Source organism: Amblyomma mixtum, chromosome 7 (genome assembly GCF_055824585.1).
Source record: "Amblyomma mixtum isolate Tamu chromosome 7, ASM5582458v1, whole genome shotgun sequence".
Taxonomy (NCBI): domain Eukaryota; kingdom Metazoa; phylum Arthropoda; class Arachnida; order Ixodida; family Ixodidae; genus Amblyomma; species Amblyomma mixtum.
In genome coordinates, this window is record NC_143018.1 from 40,688,915 (window position 1) to 40,699,459 (window position 10,545).

Here is a 10,545-nt window from a genome sequence, read left to right on the forward strand (position 1 = left end):
TCTGAACCTAAAATCACCTTCGCGTCTTTGGATCTCGAATTTATAATGTCATGTTGCAAGCGAAGCATCACGTCCTGCGTACACAAGCCCGGCCGGAACCCGACCATCTCGTGCGGCCACAGGTCGTTCTGCTCCATGAAGCGTGTCAGTCTAGCCTGGATGACGCGTTCCATAAGCTTTCCTACGCACGAGGTTAGGGAAATTGGTCTGAGATTTTCTAATCCGGGCGGTTTACCCGGCTTAGGGATTAGCACCACGTTTGCAGTTTTTCATTGCTGAGGGAGACGGCCGCTACTCCATACCTCCTGCATGTATTTCGTGAGCGCCGTTATGGACATGTCGTCCAGATTCCTTAATAACTTGTTCGTGACCCCGTCTGGGCCGGGGGCCGATCGCGTCTTTAAAGTCAAAATTTCGGCCCTAACCTCCGCCTCTGTTATGGACGCATCGAGAGTCTCGTTAGGAGGGCCCTTGTACTGCGGGAGGGGGAGGGATTCTGTGTCGCCAATGTAGGTGTTTACTAATTTTGCCACGAGCTCCGCGTCCGTCCCCTCGAACGCGTGCCTGGCCTTCGCCAATCTAGTGCCCGATTGTGTTTTTGACCTATCAGGGTCAAGGAGATGTCGCAGCAGACCCCACGTCTTGGAAAGGCTCATATTGCCTTCCATTTCATCACATCTACTACACCAGTTTGGCTCAGAAAGTTTAATTGCGTATTCCTCAATTTCCTTATTATGCCTGGCTATTCTTCGCCTCAAATTTCTGTTCCATCTCTGTGTGCGGAGACGCTTTTCCATGCCTCGTTTAGCTTCCCACATGTGCAAGAGTTTGCTGTCGGCGGTTGTCGGTGCGTCTTCCTCCTGTAGGGTCGTGGTAGCGGCCTTAACGTGGCGCATGAGGACTTCCACCCATTCGTCGATATCCTGGATGTTCTGCTCTACGTCGGAGCTTTCTCTGAGTTGTCTGAATTTATCCCATTGAGTTACACTGGGTTTTCTGCTGTTTCTTACTTTGGCTCCCCGTTTAAGGGTTACTGCGAGGACGTAGTGATCGCTCCCAAAGTTGATGTCGGTGTTTCTCCAGGTAATCTCTGCAACGTTTCTGGTGAAGGTTAGATCTGGGGTAGTGTCGACGCTCACGCTGTTTCCCACCCGGGTCGGACAACCCGGGTCCGTCTGCAGTGTGAGGCCCAATTCGTGAAAGTCTTCCCACAGCTGCCTTCCCTTCGGGTCGTGCCTATTGTATCCCCACTCTTGATGGGCCGCGTTAAAGTCCCCTACAATTATCAGCGGGTTTGTTCCTGCCGCCTTGATGGCTTTGCGAAAGAGGGCCCTGAACCTAACTTTACGCTGCTTGGGGGTGCTGTAAATGTTTAAGAGGAAAATACTGGGCTCCACCTTCCTACCCGTGAGAATTTCAACGAGAACCGCCTCAATGTCACGAGAACTGATTTCGTGTGCGATTGCCGCTACGTTCCTTTTGACGAATGTAGTAACTCGAGATTTTTCCCCGCGGTCGCTAGCAAACGCTTGATATCCGGTAACTTTAACCGCGCCCTTGCCCGTTTCTTGCAGCGCTATGGCTAAAGGTTTCTCATTTTCCTGCTCGAGGTACTGTTGCACGAGCGCTCGCTTACGCGGGAACCCTCGGCAGTTCCACTGCCACACAGTCGAATCATTCTTTGATAGAGTTCTGGCCATATTCGGATTGGTGAAGTACTGGCTGCGTCCCCGTGAGAGCGCCAGAGGCTGCGTTCCCGGCAGCAACTGTAAGTTGTTCCTGAATCTTATTTAGGAGACCCATAATTTCGATCATGCCAGTCTCGATCGTCTCGAATCTCGCCTGGTACTTCGCGTCTAACCTTTGTTCTAATGCGACAATCGGATCTGTCTCCCCACCCCTCCGTTTCTTCGGGGGAGGTCTAATCGGCTCAGTGACCATCTTTTCCTCCTCCGTCGCCGGCGGCGCGTTTGGTGTGAGTACGTTTGACGCCGGGGGTGGGGGAGCGGATTTAGCGACTTGTCCTGAAGGGAACGCTTGCTGAGACGGGAGGGACCCCGCGCATGTTTGTGGTTGAGGTCGGTGAAGGTCCTGAGTGAGTTTTTTAATGATCTTCTTAAGTTCACCGACTTCCTTTTTCAAATTTTCTATTTCTCTATCTTTCTCATCTTTCGCCTGGGAGGCCGCGCTGCTGAAACTTACGATTTTACGGTCCCCGCTCGGGCTTCTCTTCCGGGAGGCCCACGGGTTCCTCGCGTCCCTGGAGCTGGAACTGGCCCTGGCTCCGGACCTGGATCCGGATCGTCCTCTGCCACGGGAGCTCGAACTGGAACTGGCCCTGGCTCCGGACCTGGATGCGGATCGCCTTCTGCCACGGGAGCTCGAACGGCCTCTAGGAGGTGGCGTAGGCCCTCTGGATCCGGAGCGCCCTCTGCTGTTGGAGCGCGAGCTGCCCCGACGATGGTGCTTTCCGGGGTGCCTGCCCATGGTCTCTTGCAGGCTCGGGAAATCTTCGGCACGGAAACCCTCGTAGTTGTTGCCGCGCTTGTCTCTGGGGCGATCTTGGAGGGTGGAATTCCCCTCCAATGTTTGCTGGGTCCCGGGTTTTGGCGAACTGCCGACGCTTTTCTCCCACCGCCTCTTCTTCACCTCGTAGGGCGTGCGGAAGAGCTCCTTGCATTTCTTATCGCCGAGCAGGTGTCCTTTGCCGCACAGCTGACACTTGGTCTCGCATTGATGGTTTTCGGACGGGTTTTCTGCCCCACAACCGCGGCACTTTACATTCTTAGGGTCCGGGCAGACGTCGGCTCGGTGGCCCATTCTTCCGCATGCGTAGCACACTTCGTATTTTTTCCGGTAGAGCGCGCACCGTTGAGCCAATGGCGTGATGCGCACCCACCTCGGGACTTTGCTATCTTCAAACAGTATCAGGACTGTCTTCGATTCCTTGCCTAATCTTCGAACCCCCAGCACCGGGGGATTGCCGTGCGTCTTGAGACGGTGCAATATGTCCGCCTCCGAGAAGTAGAGGGGAACGTCGTGGATTACGCCCTTTCCGCAGTCGTCCGGCATGGCGACGTAGGTGGTCATATCTATTCGCTCCCCTTCGAAAGTGAGGTGCTTCAGCTCTACGTATTTTCTTTTTCGCCCGGCGTCTCTCGTCGCCACGAGAATGGACTGTTGACGTGTATTTATGGAGACGATGTCCTCTCCCGCTGCGTCTTGGTCGACTCCGGCAGCCTGGATTATAGCGTTCGCCAAGTGCGCGTTCCCGTGTTTCGTCAGCCGCATGACGCCGCCGCTGGGTCTCATGATTATCTTTTCGGCGTCGCTGGGGAGCCTGATGTTTTGCCTTTCCACCGACTTCGCCGCCATTTTCCTTCTCGCGAGCTTCTCGGCAGCCCGCTGCCGCTCCACGATGCGCGTCTCTTGGTTGGGGCTAAGGTTAGGATTAGCCTCCTTCGGAGCCGCTTTGCCTTTTTTCTTGCTAGTGTACCACTGCCCGGGCACATTTAGCTCGCTCGGATCAATGTCCGTCCCTTCGACGGTCTCCATCATCATGCCTCAGCCGTTGGGCGGGACTGGGCCGCCGTCGGTGGCTGCACCTCACTAGGCCTAGCGTTCGGCTCGGACGCTCTCCGCGGAAAAGTCCCAGAAATGACAGACAAAACAAAAAAGGCTCCCACCTCGGAAGATTTGATATCCGCAGTGGACGCTCGTCGTCTTCTGTCGATTCGGAAGGATTTCGGTTTCCGCACAGCAAGATTTTCGTACGAAGTGGCCTTGGTCGACGGAGCCCATCGACCATACGTCCGCTCCCTACCGCTGCCTCGACGGAATCCCCCTTGTAAATGTAGTGATACCTTCGATGACGTCATCATGCCCCCCCCCCCCTTTCCCCTCCCCCATTTGGCGTTGTGCGCTGCGGAGAAGCTTTAAGGCTGTCGCTGTTTGAATCGTCGATGACGAAACCACTTCAAATGCTACCACCAAAAGGACTTCGCATGCTTTACCTGCAAGTTTCGCACATTCGACCCTCTTAATCTCGTCGATTTCTAAAACCTCTGTAGTTGCCCTTTAAGGACCAGCGGTTATCTCGCCTACGTGGACGACGCCCACGAGCACACCGAATCTCGACTCCTTACTGCTGCTGAGACAATTTGTCTCGCATCTGCCATGGTGAAGGAGCTTCACGCCACCCACCGCGCAACCTCTGCTCTGAACCGCAAAGACGAAGCAGCCACGTACTCGTGAGGAGTGTATCGTCCTTGAGTGGGACAAGAATGAACAGCCAGGTTGCCAAAAAAATCTCTGCCTCTCCCGTAAACGAGAGTAGAGTAAGCATGAAATGTTTACGGGCCTAATGTCATCTCGGTGGACACCCGAACCGCACCGTACAGGAAGGGAGGAACGCCACCACCCGTTCAGCGCGATGCCTTGCCATTTGAACGCAAGGTTTTTTGAGGAAAGGAAATGGCGCAGTAATTCTCTGCCATCTCGGTGGACACCCGAACCGCACCGTAAAGGAAGGGAGGAACGCCACCACCCGTTCGGCGCGATGCCTTGCCCTATGAACGCAGCGCTTCTCCCCCGGATCACGTATGACAACGAAGTGTAACATGGCATTTATGTGCTTTTTGCACGCGTTATTAGAAATCGGAAATTATAATTCCGTGCATTATCAAACCCACAGCTCAACTGATATCTTGATAAACATTGAGAAGGCACTGGCAGCAGTTATTTTTTGTCTCGTTTGGAGACCAACCGGCGCTTGCATGCCGGTCGCGTAGGAGGGCTTAGAGAGTCTCGTTAAATCTCGTTAAGTCTCGTACGGTGCCCGGATGTTCTCGTTTTAGAGCCCGGATGACTGGAATTCAGTGCCCGGATGAGTGGATTTCAGTGCCCGGATGATGGCTCTCGGTCTCGGCGTGACGTCACCACACTGCCGACAACGGGAGCTAAAAGCATTTCATGCTTAAAACAGTGAACCCCCTCATTTATTGTTCGGTGTTATTTATACCCGAAGGTGGAAGGCGGTTAGTGCACGCAGAGGGTGAGGAAAACACGTGGCACTGCACAGTACTGTAATGATCGGAGGCCCAGCCAGCAGAGAATGGCGAGCCAGTCAGGCGCCGTCAGGTAAACGGCCGAAAGCGCTGCTGCTCGGAGGAGACGAAAGAGACACTGCCTGGGGGCGGCTTCTGGCGACGGTGTTGGCGTGGACAAAGGCTCTAATCCCCTTGGTCGGCGATGCTGAATGCGGCTCTGGTGCCGGACTGCGCTCCTGGGGACTGGCAGCGGAAACAGGCGAGCCAATCGGGCGCCATCAGGCCACTTTGGCCGAAGCGCTGCTGCTCGGGGAAGACAAAAGAGACACTGCGTGGGGCAGCTACTGGCAACGGCGTCGGCGTACACAAAGGCGTCTAATCCCCTTCGCCGGGGAGGCTGAGTGCGGCGCTTCTCCCGGACTGCCGTGGACCGACGTGGACCGACGGACGAGACCCAGTGGAGACGAAGGCGGGGGTGACGGCGCCGCCAACTCAGTGCCCGCGTGCGCCCTGAGGAGCCGACAAAGCGGAGAGGCGACACGGCTGATTTGTCCCTCCCACCGAACTGAAGAGGTCACCGGTGAGCGGTCAGCGCTCGCGTCCCCATCAATCAAGGTCATCACACAGCAGCAACGACCTTTGGGCCTGGTCGGCCCGCGGAAAACCAACAGTTCGCGACTGAGAGACGCCAAGTTCCTCCTTGCCTGTGTGTGTGTGTGTCTGTGCGGTGTGCGCGGCCACGTGAGGAGGGCGGAGCCTAGGAAGACGCTGGCGGCCCATTGGACGCTCAACCAGACATCAGATTCCCTAGCCGGGTGCCTGGGGAATGTGAACTGCATTTAAGTAGCAATCTGTGGGGTGCCAGGGATCCTCCCCCATTTTCTGACTTTGGTCTCCTTGCTACTGTACATGATGTAAAATAAACCTTCAAGCTTGCTATTCCTCCCGAAGGCTTCTCTCCGTAGTCTGCTTGCTTCGCCCTAATGCGGTGAAGACCCTGGTCCCGATCCCCGAGCACATCAGTATCCAGATAACTTGCAGACCACGATCTGGTATGATACATCCTCCGGCTCAACTGTTCAGCACCAAACTCGACATCGTTGGCTTGTCTGCCGGAATCGCTGGTAGTAACGCAGACGCTCCGGTGGCCGCATTTGTTGTGTCGTCCTTCGCGGTGGTTGGACCGATGGCCGCTGAGTTATTTAAGCCGGATTGCCCGTTGCCAATGCCTCTTTATGCTGCAACGAGAGCGTCGGTGTTGTCGGTGTAGGCGCAGTGACTGTTGTCTCCAGCCCTTGTGACGAACTGATATTACACCGTTCCCTCGTTGCCAAAAGGTGCCGCCGGTTGCGCCGAAGAGCAGCACCGTTTTCTGTGCGCACATAAAAGGCTCGTGGCCGGACCGGTCCAATCACGTTTTCTTTCCGTGCCCAGGACTTTCCATTCAAACGCACCAAGTCGTTGCTGAGGCGAGGTACAGCGCACTCCTTGCGACTTATCCGGCTTCGTGTCTTCACCTGTATCACCGGCATGGGATTGAAGTCCGGCACTGGTGTGCGCAGCCGCCTCCCTTGCAGCAGCTCGCCTGGAGACCGGCCATCTTCGGTGGGACTGGCCCTGTAATTCAACATGTCCATCCAGAAACACTCATTTGCCGCTTTCGATTTCATCAGAATCCGCTTCACGATTTGCACACCCTTTTCTGCAAGCCCGTTAGGTTGGGAATATTCCTGGCTAAATTTAACATGCTTGCAATCATAAAGCCGTGCAAAAAGAAAAAAACTCGTCAATGCTGAACTGTGGGAAAAATTAACATGCAGAAAACGAAAGTAATGTTCAACAGTCTAGCAAGAGAGCAGCAGTTCGCAATGGGTGGCGTGGTGCTAGAAGTAGTAAGGGATTATGCCTATGTAGGGCAGGTAGTGACAGCTGCTCTGGATCATGAGAGGGAAATAATTAGAAAAATAAGAATGGGGCGGAGAGCACATGGCAGGTTCTCTCAGATCATGGATGGCAGTTTACCCATATCCCCCAAGAGAAAAGTTTACAACCGCTGTATCTTACCGGTATTCACCTATGGGGCAGAAACGGGGACGCTAACAAAGAGGGTTCAGCTTAAGCTAAGGACAACGCAGCGAGCTAATAAAGGAAAATGATTGGTGTAACGTTAAGAGATCGGAAGCGGGCGGAGTGGATGAGGGAACAAACGCGGGTTAATGACATCCTATATGAAATCAAGAGGAAGAAGTGGGCTTGGGCAAGGCATGTAATGCGAAGGGAAGATAACCGCTGGTAGCTAATATATCTGTGGCATTCGGTTTGCAGCCTTCGGGCTGCGGCCGTGTATCTGTATTTTTCAGCCAGCGTCCGTTCCGGCGGACGTGGTTGTTGCGACGCGCGTCTTTGCTCTGTCCTCTTATCTTTCAACTCTCTTCTATCTGCACGTGGCAGCGGTGGTGGCTCGGCTTGAGCCAGTTGGCAGGCCCGTGCACTTTCCTTTTCATCCTTCTCTCAGTCGCAACCAACTAACCAACCCTAAGGGTAACTGAGTGGATACCAAGAGAAGGCAAGCATAGCAGGGGGCGGCAGAAAGTTAGGTGGGCGGATAAGATCAAGAAGGTGCCGGGGATACGGTGGCCGCAACTGGCGAAGGGCAGGGTTAATTGGAGAGGCCTTTGCCCTGCAGTGGGCGTAGTCAGGCTGATGATGAATCTCTCGATCACCGAACTGGCTGTCATGTCGGGCAGCAACTTAACACTTCTAACTTTGAAATAACGGTAGCGCAGTCTTCCTCGCTTTCTTCTCGTGTGAACACGAAGTTGTTGAAAACGTCCAAGCCTTCCTCACCCGCAACGCTGAGCAGCAGGACCGTCTTTGACGCCTCTGATCTTGGTTTGTCATCGCATGCCATGGCTCGAAGAAAAAATTCGTACTTCCGACGAAATAGCTTCCAATTCCGTCCTCCGTCCGTTGTCAAACGCAGGGGTTCCGACTGCCTTACTTGCTCCATTGCATCCCACTTCTGGCGCCATGTATCGTCCTTGAGTGGAACGACAAAAGTGAACAGCCAGGTTGTCAAGAAACAGTGAACGCCCTGATCTATTGATCGGAGTTATTTATACCCGAAGGTGGAAAGGGGTCAGTGCACGCAGATGGCATGGGAAAAGCACGTGGCAATGCATAGCACCCAGATGATTTGCAGGCCACGATTTACGATCTGATATGATACAAGGAGTGCTCCAGCTGGTGCTGTGACGGTCAGCTAAATTAAGTCCATAGCGGGTAATCTCAATGTAACGGCTTTTCGTGTAATGTGATCTTTCTGACGGTGTCAGTCCGACTATATCAAGTCGACGAGGGCTGCGTCACCGCCGGAAGCGGTCTTGCTGGAGCCAGGGTGAAAAAAAAAATGCCCGTGGACCTATTTACCTATTACATTTACCTATTATTATTAACCAATTTACATGGTTAGCAATGCGATAGCATTAAAAGCTGGTGGCGTGTTTACTGAAAGTGACGTAACTTCTGGCTGGGGACGTCACTTCTGTCCAGTGGAAATGTTCCCGTCTTGTGAAGTCAGTTTCCTCCAGCCAATAGGAATGCTGCTGTAGAAGCAGCACTGGTCTCGCGCAGCACCGGTGGGAGCGGCCGTCCATGAAGACAACACCTAGCAGCATCCTGCCTGGGCTGCCTCCTCGCGCTGGACCCTCGCGTATGTTCCTGCTGGCTCAAGGCAGCGCATTGAACCGCGACACTACTGCCACTAAATCAGTCCATGTTTTCCTCATCACGGCCTCATACTTGTTGACGCGACTCTCCCCGATGGTGACGTCAGTTCCTTCCAGCCAATTGGAATGCTGCCGTCTGGTGAAGTCGGTTCCCTCCAGCCAATGGGAATGCTCCCGTCTGGTGACGCCACTTCCCTCCAGCCAATGGAAACGCTATGGTCTTGTGAAGTCACTTCTCTGCAGCCAGTGAGAATCTTCATCATCATCAACCTTAATACGCCTACTGCAGGGCAAAGGCCTCTCCAATGTCAGTGGAAATGCTCCCGTCTTGTCACGTCGGTTCCCTGTAGCCAATGGAAATGCTCCCTTCTGACGACTTCACTTACCTCCAGCCAATGGGCATGATCCCGTCTTGTGACGTCACCTCCTTCCAGCCAATAGCAATGTTCCGGTCAGGTGATTTCAGTTCGATCTCAAAATAGGAGAATTTTTTTACCAGCGAAGCATTTTAAAACTCGCGGGCGATCATACGATGTGACGCTGAAAATGGGCGTTCGCAGTATTGTTTGTACATTTCATTTTTACATTGCCGCCTTCACATTGCGTCTTTGAACTTGACTTCGCCTCCGTTTTCGTTCCGCTTCAGCGTGAGCTTCTGGTGGGTGAAGGTTTTTCTGACCGCTCACCCACCGGCGGATGTTGGTGAGCTCCATTTACTTTTAACGCTAACGCTCCTGTTTTGTAGAAAATCCGGCTTCGTTGTTGGTGTCCTCGTCGGCACCACTTTTTCGCCCAGGCCCACGCCGTTGGGTGGGTGGGTGGCGATTTCTCACCCCGAGGCTTCAGCCCACCACCGTTTCGCAGGGAATGTCGCAAAGCAGTGGCGTCCCTTCCGGCCGAAGAGTTCTTCATAAACGTCTTCATGGACAACATACATACAGTATTTCTCAAAAATATGCAGCCCATCACCGCGAAGCGGCTGCTTGAGCCGATGGTGGCGCCCGTCTCCCACGCGCACTTGGCACCTGGGTATGGAGCGTGAGGGTGAAAGACTTCCGCGCTCTTGGGCGGGCGAGGAAGTCTGAGTCGCGCTGGCTGGACGACAGTAAGTGCGGCGTTCGCGTTATTACTTCGTTCGCAGCGCCTGTGCGGGGGCGCTTGCATTGGTGCACAGTGGAGACTGACCTTCGGGCCGCGCTTCCAAGCGGGCGCGCGCGGTGCGAGTGGCGAATCTGTTCCGGGCGCTCAAAGATAAGCCGTGGCTTCGACCTCGTGCTACTGCCGACTATGCCTGAAGAAACTACGAAGATCGAGAATATTCCACGCGTGCTTCGCCAGCGAAAAAAACGAATCAGGGTTCAAGCCCACTTAGCAAATGTCAGCCGTCCATGCGCTGCACTCGATTTCTTTCAGGCTCCTTTTCTGTGGTTTGCGTCAGTTGTCGTGAACTTTTCATATCTTAGCTTCCCGCAGTAATCCTTTCCAACTTACTCTGGTGCATGCCCATGTGCACTGCACGCAATACAATCAGTTACTGCCGGCAGCCCGCTGAAACCAATGAGTGCGAAACTCCTTATTTTCACATATCGAATAAACAGTGGCCACACTCCGTTAACGTAGTTGGGAACTCTCGTGCCATTTTTGCCACGAAGATGAATGAGAACCTTGGAAGGAAAAGCGTGGGCGTAAGGCACAAGCGGAGACTGGTTGCCACGGGAACCGCCTGGAAGGCAGTTACTCCGGAAGAAGGGGGAGAAGGATGGTTACCG

General features: G+C 54.1%; 1 pseudogene; it reads right to left on the reverse strand.

Moving 5' to 3' along the window:
• Positions 1-6,127: 6,127 nt before the first annotated feature.
• Positions 6,128-6,679, reverse strand: LOC149335770 (uncharacterized; annotated as a pseudogene).
• Positions 6,680-10,545: the final 3,866 nt, after the last annotated feature.